Source organism: Hyperolius riggenbachi, chromosome 2, assembly GCF_040937935.1.
Source record: "Hyperolius riggenbachi isolate aHypRig1 chromosome 2, aHypRig1.pri, whole genome shotgun sequence".
NCBI classification, from domain to species: domain Eukaryota; kingdom Metazoa; phylum Chordata; class Amphibia; order Anura; family Hyperoliidae; genus Hyperolius; species Hyperolius riggenbachi.
Window position 1 is genome coordinate 219293087 of NC_090647.1, and position 19219 is coordinate 219312305.

Genomic DNA, 19219 nt, shown 5'->3' on the forward strand with positions numbered 1-19219 from the left:
CTGGGATACTGACTTCTGAAAAACGCAGGCAAAAACGCAAGCACATGCGTTTTTCATGCGCTGCGCTTAAAAAAGCGCAGCAGGCACTGCGATTGCGTTTTTCTAAAAACGCATCGCCCCAGTGTGTACAAGTCATCACGATTTTCATTCTTTTTCAAAAGACCTTGCGATTTTAAAAATGCATGCGTTTTTAAAAACGCAGCGCAAGCGCAGCAGTGTGTACAGGCCCTTAAAGTGGATCCGCCTGGCGGATCGCTCAAACTCAGTCTTATCACCCGAACGACAGTCTGTACACACGCCCGATTTCGCGTGCGGACGACTGAACGACGGGACGTTCAAACGACCCGTCGTTCGCAAAAGTCCGACGTGTGTATGGGCCTTTACTCTAATTATTGATCCAGAAGACATCATAATCTTCTGGACTCGTATCACAAGCATTCATGTATTGGAATATTTGTATTGTTTAGGAATGGCAGGAATTAGATGTGTTTCCTGAATTAAATGTAATCTGACTGAGTTTAATTGAATTTATTGAGCATTGTTGATTTTTGACTAATTTTACTCAGATTAATGTGATGTCAGTCCTGCATTGATCTGCATACCAGCCAGTGGGCCCCATCCAATTCACTTTTTTCCCTACATTTTCTCCTAGGAGATAATTTTCATCTCCTGTTTAACCACTTGAGGACCCACCCTTTACCCCCCCTTAAGGACCAGCGCTAGTTTGATTGATCTGTGCTGGGTGGGCTCTGCAGCCCCCAGCACAGATCAGGGTGCAGGCAGGGAGATCAGATTGCCCCCCTTTTTTCCCCCCTATGGGGATGATGTGCTGGGGGGGTCTGATCTCTGCTGCCTGCGAGTGGCTGGCGGGGGGGGCACCTCAAAGCCCCCCTCCGCGGCGAAATGCTCCCCCTCCCTCTCCTACCTGGCCCCCTTTGGTAAGCGGGCTGCACAGGACGCTATCCGTCCTGTGCAGCCAGTGACAGGCTGTCTCCTGTCACATGGCGGCGATCCCCGGCCGCTGATTGGCCGGGGATCGCCGATCTGCCTTACGGCGCTGCTGCGCAGCAGCGCCATACAAATGTAAACAAAGCGGATTATTTCCGCTTGTGTTTACATCTAGCCTGCGAGCCGCCATCGGCGGCCCGCAGGCTATTCACGAAGCCCCCGCCGTGATTTGACAGGAAGCAGCCGCTCGTACGAGCGGCTGCTTCCTGATTAATTAGGCTGCAGCTGGCGACGCAGTACTGCGTCGCTGGTCCTGCAGCTGCCACTTTGCCGACGCACGTTATGAGTGTGCGGTCGGCAAGTGGTTAAAACAGCTTTTCAGCACTCTGCAATTGAAAAAGTACCAAATATTATACTTAAATTATAATATATTTTTTTTGCATGACAGGTAACTATTCTCTTCTCCTATTTGCTTCAATAACCCCCCTACTCACACATACAGTTTAAAAAGGCACCTGTTTAAAATGGTGCAGGATAGAGGTAGCAGAATTCAGCACATTTACCGAAATTCTACTGCTTCATTCAAATGGTAAAATATTGGTAATATTGGAAATATTTACCGATATTTTACTATGACCTAACTTCTCCCTTAACCTCCTCCTTGGTGTTGTCTGACACTTAACCCTCCTTGTAGTGCCCCTTAAAGGGAAGGTTCAGGGACACTAAAAAAATAAATAATAGAAATCCACTTACCTGGGGCTTCCTCCAGCCCGGGGCAGGCAGGAGGTGCCCTCGGCGCCGCTCCGCAGTCTCCCGGTGGTCTCTGGTGGCCGACCCGACCTGGCCAGGCCGGCGGCCAGGTCGGGCTTCTTCTGCGCTCCATTATGCGTGTCACGCCGGTGCGCTGACATCATCGGACGTCCTCCGGGCTGTACTGCGCAGGTGAACTTTGGGTTGTAGCCATAACATATACACTGCTCCATATTTTTTAATCTATACTTCTTCACTATGTAACTGTGCAGATGCAAGCAATACTAAGTCAGCATTTGTGGTATTCTTACACTCTCATACTTAGCTCTGTTTTAAAACACTGGCATGCTACTCCCATTCTTTACTTTCAAAGGTTTCTCAGTATTATCCCTACTCTGACACTCAGTGTTTGATATTATATAGCCATGGTAAGAAAGTGAAAGACTGAATTTTCAAGGATGGACGGCAGAAAAAACACAGAAGCAATGGCATATAGAAGCAAAGAGGGTCAGCAGCACACTTTACACAATAAACTATAAGCACAGAGTAACTCTCCATAATGTTCTTGCCGGAGGCACATGAAACATAAATATCTTAAAAAGGATGTAAAATAAATAATGCATGTGTATTGTCTTTATGATCAAGACACCATTTGAAGCACACTTAAAACACATCTCAGACACAAATATACCATCTAATAGCTTAGAAGTTAAAATCCTGTAATTGTGTGTAAAATGAGACAATTTTAATTAAAAATATTTTCTTTCAAACTAATAATATAACCAGAAGAGGGAGTCAGAGAAACATGTTCTAGGAATGGAGCTGCTAATTAGAGCATCCTCCTGCGATTCTCAGTCTGTGCTAGAGGCTGAATATTGTAGCCTATAGCAATGAAATTCTGTAGTACAGGAAGTGACCTGGGTTCCTAAAAATGTGGGACAGGTAATTACGGCACACACTCACACCTGGTCTGAAGTACAGATCTATATATTGCCATAAATAATGGTACCCTTGCATTTATGCCTAATAACGCATCACTTCTCACAGAAAATTGTTGCAGTTACAAATGCTCTGGTATTGAAATGTTTACAAGAAATTTTTGGGAGAAATAACTGATGTTAATCAATTTCTGTAACAATCAGTGAATCTTTTACATTTCTCTATTGGAAGTTTGGAACACTCTTCATTTACCAGCTGCTCCAAGTCTCTAAGACTTAAAATGGACCTGAACTCTTAAAGAAAGTAAAAGATGGAGCGCTGATGTCCTGTATGTATTTAGAGAGTTTAGCTTGTCTAATTCCCCATCATCTCTTACTAAGCACAAGTTGTAACTTGATCGTTCAGCTGTATCAGCTGACTACCACGACAGAGAGCTAATTGGTAAAGACAGGATGTTAACAATATGTCTGCTTCCATGAAAGCAGGAAATAGACAAACTGCAATTTCATTGCAGGATTTGTATCAGTTGTAACAAGAAATGTTTTTATTTAACGGTTATTATGCTGTTGCCTATCTTTTTAGAGCAAAGGAGAAGTTCTGAGTTCAGGTCCACTTTAAAGGATTCCTTCTCCCAACTGCTGTTTTTAGATCGCTCTACAGGTACTCTATGGGATTTCGATCTGTACTCATTGCTGTCCACTTTAGAACTTCCCAGCACTTTTTTCGGTTCCATTGCATTGCTTGCTTAAATACCAGTAAAATCCAAGTGCACTGTGTGTAGCATACATGGAAGCTTGCCACCTAGGCACTTTGGTGCAGGGTGAGCCGAATGACACCTATCCTTGTTGCCAGTTAAATTCTGGATGGCGTAAATTACTATTCCCCCTGCAAGTCGTAGCAACTCAGAGGGAGAAGTAATTCGGAGTCTGGCAATCGCCAAAACCCCAAATTACGCTGCATGGGCCGCGCACTATAGCATTGTGGCTGTAGCAACGCCAAATTCAGGCACTATGCAGTGCACATCGTGTGCCAAGAAGCTCTGCCTCCTGTGTGTATATGTCAATTTTAACAAAAGCTCATAAATCAGACCCTGTGTTCTACACCATTGAAATGTTTAATCTGATACTTTACACAGTTCCCTTTTAGCTACCTCACATTTCTATGCTTACATGAATTTGTTCTGATAACATTCTAAATCTTAAAAGGAGGGGGACAGAGGAGGAGAACAGGAGAGCAGTGGGCCTGTGCATGAGGTCTACTTCATATACATACCTGCTTACCCCATTTTTACTTTTTTCATTCAGCTCTGGTATCTATTAAAGAGACACTGAAGAGAAAAAAAAGATGATATAATGATTTGTATGTGTAGTACAGCTAAGAAATAAAACATTAGCAGCAGAGACAAAAAAGAGTTAAGAAACTCCAGTTGTTATCTATGCCAAAGAGCCATTGAGCTTCAGGACTTTTAAAGTCCCAGAGAGCTCTGTCTTCTGAAGCTTGTTATCTCAAGTGTCTTGCACTGCATTGTTTTTTGTTTTTTTTACCTGCAGAGGATAGGTCAAAAGTTCACTACCCTGCTCTGTAAAATCATTTAGAATGCTTAGTAGTGTGCAAACTGCAAATATTAGAGAATGATGCAATGTTATATAAAAAAAACAAACAAACTATAGAACTGAAAATAAAAATATGACAATATTTTCTTTGCTACTAATGTTCTAGTAATTATCCGTACTACACAACTAATTCATTATATCATATATATTTTTCCATTCAGTGACTCTTTAAACCACGGCTCTTAAAAAAACACTAAATCCAATATCGTTTTTTCCAATTTTACAGTCATCATGTATTTCTGAATTCATCAGCACTAAGCAGTAAATATATCTGATCTCAGTTTACTGTGTCATCAAACAAGCCAAGTACAACTTCAATGTAGAATGTGTCCAGCAGAGGGCTCTGTGCTTACTGCTGTACTAATACATTTTTTCTCATACCCATAAATGTGCATTTAGCATCCCTTATGAGATATTATTATTATTACTATTTTAGTAAAGTATTTATATAGCGCTGACATCTTCCGCAGAGCTTTACAGAGTATATATAGTCGAGTCACTAACTGTCCCTCAGAGGAGCTCGCAATCTAATCGCTGGTAAGGCGAGGTAACTTGCATAGTTTGTCCATGTTCACATATTATCCTGTGCATCCTGTTGTGCACTGTATGCTCTGTACACTTAACCCAGGAATTCTGTTTTCTTGATTTTATCTGGATTCCTGGATTATATTTATTGTGCTTTAACTTCAGAAATAAGTTTCCTTGGAGCTTGGATGTGCCTGTGAGAATTCAGCCAGCCGTACAGTCTCCTGTTTCCCCTAATGAGACCTTTTGTTCCCATGTCACACTACTATAAATACTTTTTTTTTAAATTAACTTGTTTATTTCTTAAACGCATTTTTAACAGCACAACATATTAATCTATTGACATTTACAGCCTATACAGACAGACAGTCCTCTACTTACCAACGACTGAAGTTACGTTTCAGAGATACAAAAAAAAATGTTGTCTTCGTATAAAAAATATACCATACTGTTTTTATTACATATTTTTGTTGTAAAATGTTACAGTATTGTATAAACTGCCTTTGGATTAGCCACACTATTATACCATATAAGAGCAAACTTTACAGGTAGTCCCCGGTTAACGAACGAGATAGGGACTGTAGGTTAGTTCTTAACCTGAATCTGTTCTTAAGTCGGCACTTTGTGCCATCTCTGTCCCCTGTACCTCCTCTGTGCCCCCCACCCCCACCCCCGCCCCGTGCCTCCAATGTCCCCCTATGTGTCACCTCTGCCCTCTGTACCTGCTTATACACGTTTAAGAGCCATTTTTTCTTTGAATTTTTTAAAATCGATTTTCTCAAAAACTACAAGTCCAATTTGAAACATTTTTTTTACTTGTTCCCATGGAAACAGAGAACTCATGCCATTCCTATTGGCTGGTCGTTCGTAAGTCGGGCGTTCGTAAGTCGGGGACTACCTGTAATAAAGTGCCTGAAACTGTTAATAAAGGTACTTTCGTTTTCCCTTTGTAGTTTTATCAGTCACTGTGCTGTGTCACACTGAACTCTCCAATCTAATCTTTAAAGAGGAACTGTCGTGAAAATCTTAAAATTCAAAACACATACAAATAAGAAGTACATTTCTTCCTGGGTAAAATGAGCCATAAATTACTTTTCTCGTATGTTGCTGTCACTTAAAGTATGTAGTAGAAATCTGACATTACCGACAGATTTTGGACCAGCCCATCTTATCATAGGGGGGTCTCAGGCTTTTATTTCTTTTTAAAAGCACTTAGTGAATGGCAGTTGCTCCGTCCAACTGCCAAAATAGTGTGTCGTGAGCAGGGAGGCTGGCCAGCATCTTTGTATAAAAAATTTTCAGGGAATGTCTTTATAAAGAATAAAGGCCATGCTGAGGATCCCCTATGGAGAGATGGACTAGCCCAAAATCTGTCGGTAATGTCAGATTTCTACTGCCTACTGTAAGTGACAGCAACATAGGAGAAAAGTAATTTATGGCTCATTGTACTCTGGGAGAAATTACCTTCTTATTTGAATGTAATTAAAATGTTAAGATTTTCGCAACAGTTCCTCTTTAAGTCCAGGACATAAGACTTGATTTATAGCAGTGAGCTTTGTGTGCAGACTACACTAATACAAATTTGTGCATTGAGAAAATAAGCATTGCTGTCCTTACAGAATGCACTGGACATTTTCTTATTATGCAAGACGGCTCTTCCATTCCAGCTAACTGTGATAGGTGGTTGTTTGTGAAATCCTAAAAATATTACATTAATTTGGGGCAAACGTTATAAAAGATATAGTGGAGCACCTCCTCTGCTATCATTCGATGTGCCACGGCCAGATCCGGCAGCAATCCAGATCAGACTTCAATGTATAGTAGGAAGCCAGCACCATCCATTTAAATGCTCTTTTATTGAATCAGATGCTTGTAATCCATTATAGCAACGTTTCAAAGCATACACGCTTCTTTATCAAGCTAGGTTACAAGGCAAATACACTAAATGCATACACAGCACTTCCTTTTATATAACATGGACCTGTAAGCAACCAATCACACTCTCAGTTTTGAACCACCTATTGGTGAAGCTCCTCATGGAGCGGACCTGATGGGGAACTGCTAAGGTACTTACAGATTGGTCGGCAGTATGTGTCGTCACCTCTACGTTAGTTTAAAATTACTTAATTCTACTCTATGGCGGCGGTTAGCGGTCTGTGTCCCACCTCTGCCTCCTCCCACTGCGCCGCCGTCATCAGTGGACCAGATGGGGAACGTCAGAGTCACGTGGGCCGGGCATGACGTAGCCAGTCACCGCCCTCCCCCGTAGCGCAGAGCTGATAGGTCGGGGAGACACTGTTACTTTAAAAACTATGGGCTTGTAATTAGGGATGGAAGCAAAACTGAAAAAATGCACCTTTATTTCCAATTAAAATATTGGCGCCAAACATTGTGATAGGGACATAATTTAAACGGTTTTATAACCGGGACAAATGGGGAAATACATTTTATGGGTTTTAATTACAGTAGCATGCATTATTTAAAAACTATAAAGGCCGAAAACTGAAAAATAATACATTTTTTTCCCACATTTTTTCCTATTTCCCCATTAAAACACATTTAGAATAAAATAATTCTTGGCATAATGTCCCACCTAAAGAAAGCCTAATTGGTGGCAAAAAAAACAAGATATAGTTCATTTCATAGTGATAAGTAATGATAAAGTTATAGACAAATGAATGGAAGGAGCGCTGAAAGGTGAAAATTGCTCTGGTGGTCAAGGGGTAAAACCCCTCAGTTGTGAAGTGGTTAAACATGTCAAACACATTTTTACTCATCCATAGTAGCCATTGTTATTATTATCAGAAATGTTATTCTCTTAAAGAATGTATATACTAAACTAATTATTAAAAATGCTTGTGTCATGTCAAGAATGAATTTACCCCAAGCTACAAAGTAGGACTTAAAGAGAATCTGTATTGTTAAAATCTCACAAAAGTAAACATACCAGTGCGTTAGGGGACATCTCCTATTACCCTCTGTCACAATTTCGCCGCTCCTCGCTGCATTAAAAGTGGTTAAAAACAGTTTTAAAAAGTTTGTTTATAAACAAACAAAATGGCCACCAAAACAGGAAGTAGATTGATGTACAGTATGTCCACACATAGAAAATACATCCATACACAAGCAGGCTGTATACAGCCATCCTTTTGAATCTCAAGAGATCATTTGTGTGTTTCTTTCCCCCTGCAGCTATCTTCCACTGAGGGCCCGTTTCCACTAGTGCGACGCGATTTCGCCGGCATTCCGATGCTTGTAAAAACGCATGCGGGTGCGTTTCCGCATGCGTTTTACCCGCGATTTCGCGTGCGATTTCGCATGGCAGGGTGCCATGCGAAATTAACCATGACACTGCCAGGGCAAAATAACATTGGGAAGGGTGCGAAATCGCACGCGAAATCGCGGGTAAAAACGCATGTACCAAACGCATGCGTTTTTACTATTAAATACATTAGCGGCGATTCGCACGGATTCCCGACGCAGGCGAAAACTGTGGGTCCTGCCGTGCAGATTTAGCCCGCCGCCAAATCGCTCCCGCACGCCGCACAGGTGGAAACAGCCCCATCCACTAACATTAACTATGCGAATCCGCATGCAGTGCCCGCATGCGGATTCGCCCTAGTGGAAACGAGCCCTGAAGTGTCAGGCTATTTCTTCCTGCAGAGTGCAGACAGCTGTGCCTGTATGTAATTCCTCAGTATGTGAAAGCCCAGCCAGCTCAGAGGAGGATTTATCCAGCTTGTAAAAGATAATAGAACACACTAATCTAAATATCACACAGGCAGTGTGGAGAGAGGGGCCTGGATGGGGGAGTTCATAGCAGAACCACAACACTGAAGAACTTGGCAGCCTTCCAGGCACAGGCTGACAAGTCTGACAAGAGAGAGATAAGTTGATTTATTACAGAGATGGTGATAGTAGAACGTGCTGCAGTAAGCCAGAACACATTAGAATAGCTTTTGGAACTTGTAAGATGATAAAAAACAGGATGCAATTTTTGTTACGGAGTCTCTTTAAAGAGGAACTGTCGTGAAAATAACGTAATTCATAAAATTGCTTATTTTTTTTTACAATATTCATTTCTAAATTATTTAGTCAGTGTTTGCCCATTGTATAATCTTTTTTCACCCCAATTTACATTCGGAAACTATAACAGGTGGCAACATCTTTAATTCTGCCAGGTTTCGCACAGGAAGATATGGCTTGCTTGTCAGATGGAAACAACCATTATTCCCCACAATGCAACAAGGTTACACAGAAAACCGTCAGGACCATGGTCCTGACAGCACACTGTGGAAGGAGTTTCACAAGAATATGAGATCTTGAAGATGATGAAGTTCAATCCTGGGTTACAGTTCCTCTTTAAAGTGTCTTAAGAGGTTTTTCTCCTTTCTCTGAATCCTGAGATTAGAGAAACGCTAGGCATGTACATGTATATTATTCTGTGATTTAAACATAGAAATGACCTAAATGACTTCATATGTTCTTGTGTTCAAGTTTTTCATTTCAACTGATAAGTGTAACGATCGAAGACGTTACCTTTGTGGGGGAAAGCAGCGCAGCTGCTTTCACACCTGATGTCATCTCTTCGGCCACGCCATCCCGGGTGTCGTTTCCCGACTCAGGGGGGACAGGAATCGGAGCTAGTCTACTTTAGGGGACCCACCGTAAATCCCCATAGAGAATTGGAGCTGTGCTGAAAACTGAACAAATTTCCGCTTTCAGCTCTTTTAAACCCCCACAAGTTATACATGTATGGAAAGCTCAGAATCTGTTCTAACGAATGATGCCACTTTCGGTGAGAAGAAACTGAAACTCACCGTGAACGAGGCGACGAAAGGCCGCAATCGTGGCTCCGTCGGCCATCTTACATCTGTGCTGGCTCATATTGTTCTCCCTCCTCATTGGAGGGATTGTTAGCTGGGGGCGTGCCAGAGAAAAAAAAAAACAAAACAAAAAAACCCGTCAGTAGCTAGTTCTGCATTGGTCTTGTCCGGGGAGAAGGGAGAGCAGGTTCTGGCACGCCCCCAGCTAACAATCCCTCCAATGAGGAGAGAGAAAAATATGAGCAGCACAGAAGTAAGATGGCCGACGGAGCCGCGATCGCGGCCGTTCCGGCGCTTCCTACATGGTGAGTTGCACCTTTTGCTCACCGAAAGTAGCATAATTTGTTAGAGCAGATTCTAACCTTTCCAAAGATATATAGCTTGTGGGGGTTTAAAAGAGATGAAAGCGGAAAATTTGTTCCGTTTTCAGCACAGCTCCAATTCTCTATGGGGATTTACGGTGGGTCCCCTAAAGTAGACTAGTTCCCGGAATCTCTCTTGCACAGCAGCTTAAATCCACACGCCTGCGCATGGAGCAAAAGGACATTTATGGGCGGAGGAGACAGATCAACTGACATTGTGGTCAGCTGACTTCCACCTGTCAATCTACCTTGCAGGCTGGTTCAGCCCCTCGGGCGGGGCTGCTTGAATCTGCTTTCAGTATTTAAACCAGGAATTGTTACTCTGTTCCTGTCTGTTGTCGTGAATGCTTGTGTGTCAGCGCTCAGACCTTTACATTAGGATATTGCTATTGCTCTGTTATCTGTCAGATTAGATCCCAGGTGTGATGCCAAGGATTTCACACCTAGTTTAGGATATTGCTATTGCTCTGTTATCTGTCAGATTAGATCCCAGGTGTGATGCCAAGGATTTCACACCTAGTTTAGGATATTGCTATTGCTCTGTTATCTGTCAGATTAGATCCCAGGTGTGATGCCAAGGATTTCACACCTAGTTTAGGATATTGCTATTGCTCTGTTATCTGTCAAATTAGATCCCAGGTGTGATGCCAAGGATTTCACACCTAGTTTAGGATATTGCTATTGCTCTGTTATCTGTCAGATTAGATCCCAGGTGTGAAGCCAAGGATTTCACACCTAGTTTAGGATATTGCTATTGCTCTGTTATCTGTCAGATTAGATCCCAGGTGTGATGCCAAGGATTTCACACCTAGTTTAGGATATTGCTATTTGCTCTGTTATCTCTCAGATTAGATCCCAGGTGTAATGCCAAGGATTTCACACCTAGTTTAGGATATTGCTATTTGCTCTGTTGTCTCTCAGATTAGATCCCAGGTGTGATACCAAGGATTTCACACCTAGTTTAGGATATTGCTATTGCTCTGTTATCTGTCAGATTAGATCCCAGGTGTGATGCCAAGGATTTCACACCTAGATTAGGATATTGCTATTGTTCTGTTATACTTTAGACTAGTCCCGGGGGGTTGAGACCAAGGACCTCACCCCCAAGCTCAGGATATTGCTACTCTGTTATTGCTATTTGTTTAGACTAGTTCCCGGGTGTTGACGCTAAGGATTTCACACCCAGACTAGGTTATTGCTTCTGTATTGATCTCCTGTGTATAACTCTTGATCCTGCCTTCTGATCTTGTACTTTCGCCTATCTGCCTACCTGTTGCTGAATCTCTGTCTGATTACCGACTATTCTCTTGTTTCACGATTCTGTACTGATGCTTACCTCTCTGTTGCCGAGCCCTGCCTATCTGACCATTCTACTCGCCAGTGGGCCCTCGCCACTGGTGAGGTGTTAACTGCGCCAGCTCCGCTGGTTTAGCAGCTCTGCTAGGCTATAGTTTAGCCCTAGTTACCTGCTCATTAGGTACCTGTTGTTTTAGTATTACTGTAGGCTGCAGTTCAGTATGACACACCCGCACCTCGGGTGTTCATTTGCCTGCAGTATAGTCTGAATCACTCGCTCCTCGAGAGATTCAGTCTCTTCAGTATTGTTTCCCTAGCTTGCTGGAGGTTGTACGTTAGTACACACGCAGTGTACTGTTCCTACCTCACCAGCCCCTCTGGTGAGGCTTCATTAAAGCATTATAGTTACCGTGACACCAATCACTACACTCTCTGCTCTCAGTCTTGCTATACTGGCATTATTAGTGATTCTACGGATCACACATAATCGGGTATAGCGTCTGCATTGTTGGTGATTCCGCAGATCACCAGCAATCAGATATCTGAGTAGTGGCATTAATCGTCACAATAAGGCACTATTAATTGGGGGTTAAAACATAACTAGTGCCCTCTGTGCCACCTCCCTCTGTAACTGTGCTCTACTCTTATTAGTTCCATCTTTGCCCCTTTTCCCTATAATTAGTGCCCTTTGGTCTCAGTCCCCTGTTAAAAATTGAGCCAAAGGAGGGGGAAGAAAAAAAGAAAAATCATTGGCACTGCAGCTATGACAGCTGACGTTGGAAGGGCCTAGGCAGGGTAACACACACTCTCTTCTCCTGCTCTGGTGCAGGCTGCGTGCTGCGTGACCTAGCCTCAGTTGAAGCACATTGATAGCGCGAAACGGCCGTCAAGCACCTTCCCCTGGCACCCACCACACCTCCACACCACTCTCCTACCATGGTATGTGAATAGTTTTATCTTTACATTTTTTGTACTGTCACTGTGCCTGCAAATGGAATAAAGCACCTGCAGTGCCGATCGGCCTTCCTTCTCTTCATTTTGAATAGATTCCCTGTTAAAAATTGCCCACTGCCCTATAATTATTGTCCCTTCCCTATAAAATGTGTGCCCCCTGCACCCCTCAATCCGTAATCTGAACTCCTTTCCTGTGTAATCAGTGCATACTTCATGCTTCTTTCCTGTGTATTGCGTTGTCAATGCTCCCTTTTTCTGAAGTGTCTCTACTCAGACAGACCCTTCCTATATGACAGCCATAGGTTGCTATTGCTTTGCCTACTGCCATCAGAAAGACTAACTCCTTGCTACTCTAATCACTTTAGGAATCAAAGCCCTCTGCCTCTCTTACTTCCTCATGTGTCCCTCTTTAGGACTGATGTACAATTCTGTACATATATGTATTCCTCAGGGCTAGTTCTCTCATGAAGCAAGGTGAAACACTTGCATCAGGGGCAGCATGTTTGTACTGTGTTTTCACTTACAGCATGCAGTCAGAGTAAGAGGAGAAGAGAGAGGAGAAGAGAGAGGTCATCATTAGGGAAAAGAAAAGCATCTTGTTGTGCTGTGTGAGGAGTCTGACAGTGAGTGAGGAGGGGGGAGGCAGGAGAGCAGCAGTGTTTCATTTGACTTGCACAGCAGAAGGGAGGAGGTGGCACTGCTGTCCGGACTGAGGAGAAATGGAGGATGACCGACTGGCTGAGGGTGAGCAGTTTGTCTGTCAAAGACTTACAGCCAGTGAGCCAGTGTATTATTGTGTTAAGTTGCAGCATTTCATGTCTTATGTTGTTGCATATGCTCCCTTGCTGATTCAAATTGGAAGGCGTGGGGGGTGGCATACATCAAAAAAAGGACACCTGGAAAAAAGGTGAAGCTAAAATGTAATAAAAACCATATTTTTTCATTTCTTCTTGTAATAAAAATCTGAAAATATTGTTTATAACACTGAAAACGATAATGTACAGTGGTTTGCAAAAGTATTCGGCCCCTTGAAGTTTTCCACATTTTGTCACATTACTACCACAAACATAAATCAATTTTATTGAAATTCCACGTGAAAGACCAATACAAAGTGGTGTACACATGAGAAGTGGAACAAAAATCACACACGATTCCAAACATTTTTTTTAACAAAAAACTAACTGCAAAGTGGAGTGTGCATAATTATTCAGCGCCCTAAATCAATACTTTGTAGAACCACCTTTTGCTGCAATTACAGCTGCCAGTCTTTTAGGGTATGTCTCTACCAGCTTTGCACGTCTAGAGACTGAAATCCTTGCCCAATCTTCTTTGCAAAACAGCTCCAGCTCAGTCAGATTAGATGGACAGCGATTGTGAACAGCAGTTTTCAGACCTAGCCAAAGATTCTCGACTGGATTTAGAGCTGGACTTTGACTGGGCCATTCTAACACATGGGTATGTTTTGTTTTAAACCATTCCATTGTTGCCCTAGCTTTATGTTTAGGGCGATTGTCCTGCTGGAAGGTGAACCTCCATCCCAGTCAAGTCTTTTGCAGACTCCAAGACGTTTTCTTCCAAGATTGCCCTGTATTTGGCTCCATCCATCATTCCATCAACTCTGACCAGCTTCCCTGTCCCTGCTGAAGAGAAGCAACCCCAAAGCATGATGCTGCCACCACCATATTTGACATTGGGGATGGTGTGTTCAGAGTGATGTGCAGTGTTAGTTTTCCGCCACACATAGCGTTTTGCATATTGGCCAAAAAGTTCCATTTTGGTCTCATCTGACCAGAGCACCTTCTTCCACATGGTTGCTGTGTCCCCCACATGGCTTGTGGCAAACTGCAAACGGGACTTCTTATGCTTTTCTGTTAACAATGGCTTTCTTCTTGCCACTCTTCCATAAAGGCCAACTTTGTGCAATGCACGACTAATAGTTGTCCTATGGACAGATTCCCCCACCTGAGCTGTAGATCTCTGCAGCTCGTCCAGAGTCACCATGGCATTTCTGATCAGCGCTCTCTTTGTTCAGCCTGTGAGTTTAGGTGGACGGCCTTGTCTCGTTGTTGTGCCATATTCCTTCCATTTCTGAATGATCGCTTGAACAGTGCTCCGTGGGATGTTCAAGGCTTTGGAAATCTTTTTGAAGCCTAAGCCTGCTTTATATTTCTCAATAACATTATCTCTGACCTGTCTTGGGAAGTTCTGTGGACCTCATGGTGTTGTTACTCCCAGTATTCTCTTAGACAACCTCTGAGGCTGTCACAAAGCAGCTGTATTTGTACTGACATTAGATTACACACAGGTTACTCTATTTAGTCATTAGCACTCACCAGGCAATGTCTATGGGCAACTGACTGCACTCAAACCAAAGGGGGCTGAATAATTACACACACCCCACTTTGCAGTTATTTATTTGTAAAAAAAATGTTTGGAATCATGTATGATTTTCGTTCCACTTCTCAAGTGTACACCACTTTGTATTGGTCTTTCACGTGGAATTCCAATAAAATTTATTCATGTTTGTGGCAGTGATATGACAAAATGTGGAAAACTTCAAGGGGGCTGAATACGCCTATAAGCATAGATGTCCTGGCATCCTAAACTTCGCTCTCCAGGAACCCACAACCCCCCGCTGAACCGCACTGCAAGTGTGCTGGTTGTCCCAGCTTTCACCTCTCCCTTATCCATCATTAGGGATGGTCGGAAATGCCAATTTCCGATTCCGCTGTAAATCCGCATTCCGCCATTGCCAATTACCGATTGCGCTTTCCGCTACCAATTTCCGCATTCCGATGCGGAATTTCCACATCTGTAATGTAAAATGCAGAAAATAGGCAGATGCAGATTTTCTGCATTTTACATTACAGTAAAAATCAGCCGACTTTAGCGGTTAATGGCAAAGTCCCCGTAAGTCCTAGAAACACCACATTTTCAGGGTTTATTAAACTGAATCTTGTGAACAAGTTGCAAAAAAAGTTTTCAAAAAGACCTTACAGTTTTTGAGAAAATCGATGTTAAAGTCGGCGGAAATTTCTGCGATTTCCGGCGGAAATCCGCCTACCGCACTTGCATTACTGATTTCCGCATTCCGATGTGGAAATACAATTTCTGATCGGAATTTCGGAAATTGCATTTCCACGGAATCCGAATGAGCATCCCTACCCTTCATAAGTAGCTATAGGTGTCCCTTGGTATTAGGTAGCCACAGGTACCCTCAGTATTAAGAAGCTAATGGTGCCCCCGACTGAAGGGAGATCTTGTCAATGGAATGCCGAGAGCCAAGTGATTAAACTCTCATTTACACTCTGCTTGGGACTCTGCATAGGGAAGGAGGGAGGCGCTAGGGGAGGGGAGTGAGCAGCCCTTCCATCATCAGGCTCCTGTAGGCACGTGCCTACAGTGCCTTATGGTAAATCTGGCCCTGGGTGCATGAGTTATGGTTTTTGTGGCCCTGATTTACTAAGGTTGGAGAGCAAATGAGAGATGATCCTGGAAACAGGTTTTATTAATAGGTTTTTGCTACTGGGTGGCAAGAAATTGCAACATTCACCAGTTTTGTATCAAATCATAGTGCGTTTTATAAAAAGGGTGGGTGAGTGAGTGAGCGAGGTGGTCAGTGAATGAGTGGGTGAGTGAGAGTGAGTGAGGTGGTGAGTGAGTGAGTGAGTGAGTGAGTGAGTGAGTGAAGAGTGAGTGAGGAGGTGGTGAGTGAGTGGGTGAGTGAGTGAAGTGGTGAGTGAGTGGGTGGTGAGTGAATGAGTGGGTGAGTGAGTGAATGAGTGGGTGAGTGAGTGAGTGAGTGAGGTGGTGAGTAAATGGGTGGGTGAGTGAGTGAGTGAGTGAGTGAGTGAGTGAAGTGGTGAGTGAGTGGGTGGTGAGTGAATGAGTGGGTGAGTGAGTGATTGAGGTGGTAAGTAAATGAGTGAGTGGGTGAGTGAGTGAAGTGATGAGTGAGTGAGTCAGTGAGGTGGTGAGTGAGTGAGTGAGTGAGTGAGTGGGTGGGTGAGTGAAGGGATGAGTGAGGTGGTGGGTGGGTGGGTGAGTGAGTAAGTGAGTGAGTGAGTGAGTGAGTGAGGTGGTGAGTGAGTGAGAGAGTGGGTGGGTGAGTGAAGTGGTGAGTGAGGTGGTGGGTGGGTGAGTGAGTGAGTGAGTGAGTGAGTGAGTGAGTGAGTGGGTGAGTGAGTGATATTACAAATGGGACTGTTCTAGACTCTCCACTACTCTCCAGCCTTAGTAAATCTGGACTATACCATCTTGAGACTCACAGTACACAGTTGTTTGTAAGACTGACAATTATACAGCCAGATTGTAAGGTGTGTGTGGCCAGCCTAAAGGTGGCCACACACCATACAATTAAAAGATCCAACGTTTCACCAGTTCGATAATTTTGATCAGTTGTCATGAATAATCATGAGCTTTTCTTTGTTTTCAATCGATAAATCTGATCGAATTTCCTGTTTTGTTTTTTTTTGTTTTGTTTTTTTCAATTTTGGGAGATTAGACATGTTGGAAATTTCAGACCAACTTTATCAAGAATGTTATGGTGTGTGATGGATTGTCAATTACTTGATGTACCGTTCCAATCAATTTTTTTCTGAGCTTTTAATTATGTTAATTATGATTGGGGAAAAATGTAACATAGGTGTGTGGTACATCGGTCAGATTTTTGAATTGTTACAATCAGTCAGAAAAATTGATTGCTATTTTTTAATTGAACAGATACTTAAAAAATTGTATAGTGTGCGGCCACCTTTAGTTTTAGAAAGGCTTTGGGCTGCAGCTGTAGATAGGTATTTCCTTTTATGAATCCCCAGCATATTACATAGTGCTGTACATTAAACAGTGCACACTTGATGCAGGATGAGCCAAATGACGGCTCACCCTGCTACTGCTGCACAAATTCCTGGTGGAGCTAATTCCTATCCCCCCCTCCAAGTCGTAGCAACTCAGAGGGACAAGTAACTCACTCTGGCAATCGCAGGCCCCCCAAATTTCCTGAACGTTGGGCGCAGACTATAGCATTACTGCCGTAGCCACTCTACTTTCAGGCTATTGTTAGGCTGATTATTTATTCCTGTGATACAATGAGGACAGCCATGTTCTGTTTGTCACATTGTCACAGGCTGAGGGCTGGAGATGCTATCAGTGTGCCTGTGTGTAAATTCAGTCCCCTCTCCTCTTCCTCTCTGCCTCTGAAATCAATGGCTAGTAACCTCCTCATCCTCCTGCCCGGACTGAGCTCCCATAAGCCCTTGCTACAGTGCCAAGGCACAAAAGGAGCTGTGGGCGAGGCTTGTTTAGTTTATAGGGAATTAGAGTATTAAAACAAAACAAAAAAGTATTTGGCTTTAGGAATGCCCGATAAATTATATGAAAGGAACACAATTATGCAATGAGTAAAAGTATCTCGGATCAACTTTAGCTGGAGGTGTCATTGAGGAGAAGAAATGTTTTCTGCCTAATTTTGCACTAAAAGCTTCCCTTTTTCCTAGAGCTGGGGAGGTACAGAATGCTAATATTCTGGGAATCTTCTTTGAAATTGTTCTGTTTAAGTTTATAAAAGTTAGGTCATATAAAGTGCTTTAAGCCCAATCTACACGATACGATTCTTTATACGATTCGATTACGATTCTATTTACGATCCGATTAAATCCGACATGTCCGATCGGGATTCGATTTGATTCAATTCGGCAAATTGAAGTGAATAGAATCGAATCCCGATCGGACATGTCGGATTTAATCGGATCGTAAATAGAATCGTAATCGAATCAAATAAAGAGTCGTATCGTGTAGATTGGGCTTAAAATAAAGACAGTGTCTCTGCAGTACATTTTATTTTATGAGCTATAGAGAGAAAGCTTCCAAATATACCGTACCTCCATCACATGCTCTAAACATATCGCCTCCAGCTCATCCTCATAAATCTTCCAGCAACCAATCTAGTAAAGTTAGATATCGATTAAGAGTCAGAAAAGTGACATAGTACACGAGTATAGAAAGGATATTTGTAGCCTACACTTTCCATTTTACACACTACATAACATCTCCTAACAGGAAAGAAAATTTGGACACGGAAATTACAATAATCATTTTACACTCTTACATGTAATTCTTTAATCACAAATATCATCTAATATTTATGTAAAGTGACAACTGGGGAGTGCAGCCATGTGCCAGTGGTACACCTTTAATTAGCAGAAACGACTCGCAAAGCCTACGCAAACAGTACATCAGCTCACATAAGATGGACTCTAAAGGGAAATTCCACTTTCCATTCAAATTTGCCACAAACATAAAGCATTGCAAAGCAAATCCTTTTTGTAATTTAATGTAATTAAAAGTATATTTTCTAATTCCCAAAATCTGACAGAAAGTTCAAACTGCAAAACGTTACAATCAACAATACCGTATATGTGTTTGGAGTACTGATGCCTTAAGACTGTCCAGAAAGTTGCTGCAGGAGAGGAACACACCATACAATTTTGTGTTAGATAGATGGTTTGATGGATAATTTCTGTCATGTTCGCTCTTATTTTCATTCGTTTTTCTGGTCGATTTCTCATAGAGGTGAATGGAAATTGATAAGAAAAGATAAGAGAATCAATCGTTAATTCTGTTATCTTGAGAACATGGCTACTTAATTTATGTATATAGGGCGCTATTTAATTATTTTATCTTAACTCACCTGGCTATTTCATTTGTTTATTGTGAGGCTTCTGACTGCATATTTTATCTGGACGAGTGTTACTACTTCATTATTTTATCTGGATGCTTGTGACTAGCTAATATTTTTACTGGGGGCATGGGACTACTTGATTAATTATCTGGAGGCATTTGATTACTTGATTCTTTTATCTGGAGGCATGGAAATATTTGATTTTTTTATCTAGAATCATGTAACTATTCAATTGTCAGGCACATGGCTAATTACTTTGAAGCACTTTAACCATTTTAGCCTTTTGGATGTGACTTTCACATCCAAAAGGCTGCTGCTGCAGTGCTG